Raw genomic sequence first — 3,086 nt, forward strand, 5'->3', positions numbered from 1 at the left:
GGCAGTGGTGGCGTACACTCGGGAGGCAGAGGCAGGCAGATCTCTTTGAGTTCGAGGCCAGCCTGGTCTACAAGAGCTAGTTCCAGGCCAGGCACCAAAGTTACAGAAAAACCTTGTCTCAAAAACGAAAACAAAAAAAAAAAAAAAAAAAAAAAAATTCTCATCCCTCCAGCCCTCCCCCAGAAGCTCCGTTTATCACAAGCTAATTGTGAAGGGGCTGTAAGTGCTGAGGTTCTGACTTTCAGCCAGGGCCTCCCCGTTATGGCCATTGTTCACGCCTTTTCTCACTGTTGAATGGAATGCCTGACAGAAACAACAGGAAGGATGAGGGCAGGAGGTGGGGCTTGGGGATTAGAGAACAAAGTCCATTGTGTCAGAGAAAGCATGGTGGGTGGACAACAGGCTCCTTCTGTGTCATAGGAAGCAGAGAGCTAGACCTGAAGGAGAAAGGGGGTCTATAAGCCCCAAAGGGTTCATCTCATCTCCTAATGGTTTTTAGCCCCCCAGAACAGTGCCACACATGAGCCTGTGGGGGATATTTCACCTTCAAATGGCAAAATAATTTCTTTGTTGAAAGCAACAGTGGTTTCTGTGCACTAGAGTGTGGTCGAGGCCATCCCCATAACCATGTCAGTCTCGTAATTCCCACGAGCCAACAGGAGATTTCAGGAGCGAGAGAACATTATCTAAGTGCCTGGAAAGTCACCTCAGAGAGTGGCAGGCCTGTGAATAGCCTATGAAAAATCAATACATTTGAGGAAGTGCTGTCGGAGGCGGGGCAGGGGGCACGCACTGTGCAGACACCACAGCGAAAGCCTCGGCGTGGCCCCCAGCACCCCACCCAGCGCCTGGCTCTCGCAGATGACTCTCTAAGTTAGATCAGATGCTGTAACTTCATGTGCCTTTGGGGTTGATCCTCGGTGAAGGGACTTTAGTGAGACGGTGGCAATGACACTGGGACATTGGAGAATATCAGTGTCCAAAGCACACAGGGCTCATGGCCGTGCGTCTTCTCCCACCCCACACTCCCATCCAGAGAAATCAGAAGTTCAGCTTCTGTAAGAGAACTCCCAGTCTATAAATGTTGGCAGCTGTTTTCTTCACGCTGTGGGATGACTACCATTCTCAGGGCAACTAACCAGGCCATTGTCTTGGGGAAAAGAGGATGTTTGGGGTCTCCCACATTCTAGCACAAGGGTGTGAGCCCAATTCTCTGGCACATAAAGATTAACTTCCCCCTGTAACTCAATGGGAGCCCCCTGGGTTTCCTAAGGAACACCCAAGTTTTAGTGGGGTCTTTGTCATATGCTACCATTTACACACCGCCAAACTTTATTTAAAAACTGTGCATTGGTGTTTTGCCTACATGTTGGTTGGTGTGAGGGTTCTCGATCCCTCGGAATTAGAGTTATAGACAGCCGTGAGCTGCCATGTGGGTGCTGGGAATTGAGTCCAGGTCCTCTGGAAGAGCAGCCAGTGCTCTTAACCACTGAGCCATCTCTTCAGCCCCACCTTGAATTTCCTATCCCTCAGCCTCCAACTCCCACGTGCTGGGATTACAGGCATGCGTCACGCTGGCATATGTAGTACTGGAGACCCATCCCAGAGCTTCCTGCACACGAGGCAAACATTCTACCAGCTGAGCTGCACCCCATCCGTGGAGCTGGCCTTTCCATCCGATGCTGGGGAGTCACAGACTCCAACCTTGCCTTCTCCCTCTCTAGGAGCAGCTCCCCTTGTCCCCCTCTGAGTGGCCTTCCTCACTAGGCCACAGTGCCATGTCTGCCAGCTCCCTGGAGAAAACTGCCAGAAGGTTTTCTCAGCCCTAATGATGAGGGGGATGAGTGTCTGCCTGGGAAAGACAGGGCTTTCAGGAGTGGCACCCCAGAAAGTGGGGATCATGCTTCAGAGGTGAAGGGACAGACTTGTTGGAAAGATTGAGCAGAGCTTTGTGAAAGCCATTTGGCACCTGGAGGAAGACAGCCAAGCTAAGTGATTCTGTGGGGCCAGGGGGGCGTGGCCAGACCCCACAGGCAGCAGCCCAGGTTTTGCAGGAAGTGCCAGAGTATGTCTCTGGGTGAGGACTACATCAGAGCTGAAGTTAAAAGTGGTCGTTAAAGCAAGTGATCCAGGAAGAACAGACCAAAAAGAGCCAAGCCGGAATGAGTAATGGCAGCAGCTCCGGCCTTGGCAATCGCTAAATCAATGCTGCCTCCCTTGGTCCTGGGTGATGGCGGCCAGGTGGTTAGGGCCGCTCTGATTTGCCTGAGGCTGTTTCTTCATCTTAAACTTTGCAGACCTTGCTTTTCCGAGAAGTAATAGAAGGAAGGCGATCTTTATGTGCCCGGGAAAGATCGTGGTAGTAAGGAAACAGACGCTAATCAGATTCCACTTTAGGAAGAAAAGTGTGGTCTTTCTCCATGCTTGAGGGTTGAGNGGGGGGGGGGGGTTCGTGCAAGGAACCTTAGTTCTCAAAAAGGAGAGCTTGAGGGAAAAGGAAAGGCAGATAGAAAAACTGACAAATTTTCTAGGTCTTGTTAAGGGCAGCGTTGTAGGAAGTTCACATTTGGTACTGTAATGGTAAACCTGGAGGATGATCTAGCCTGTGAGGATAGACCTGGAAGACGTCCGGAGGGAGGTAATTAGTGGCTGAACCATCAGCAGAAAATCAGTAAGTCTTCATTTAGTTTGTATTGGCTCCAGATAATCAGATTTCACAGTTCAGGGATTCAACATGAAAAACATACCAAAGTCCCAAAGCCATTTAAGAGCTGTTCACGGAGGGTATGGTTCAGCGGCGGAGCGCTTGCCTAGCATGTGTGAAACCCTGACTTTAAACCCCTAGTACTGTAGAGAAAAAGAAACAAGTGTTCACTGATAAAAATTCAAGACAAGTGGCAACACAGAATAAGTAATTTAGTAATGCCTTGTTTTTAAACGTTTGTATTTAATATGTGAGCACTCAATTATTCCAAATATTTTTTTACTAAAACCTAAAATAAGAGCATATTACACATGACTAAGATTCTATAACATCAAGAGGGGCGGGAGTGGGAACTGGGATAGGTATGTAAAATGAGAAAAGA

This window comes from Alexandromys fortis, unplaced genomic scaffold (genome assembly GCF_014885135.2).
Source record: "Alexandromys fortis isolate MF-2015 unplaced genomic scaffold, M_Fortis_MF-2015_v1.1 scaffold_92, whole genome shotgun sequence".
Classification (NCBI taxonomy): domain Eukaryota; kingdom Metazoa; phylum Chordata; class Mammalia; order Rodentia; family Cricetidae; genus Alexandromys; species Alexandromys fortis.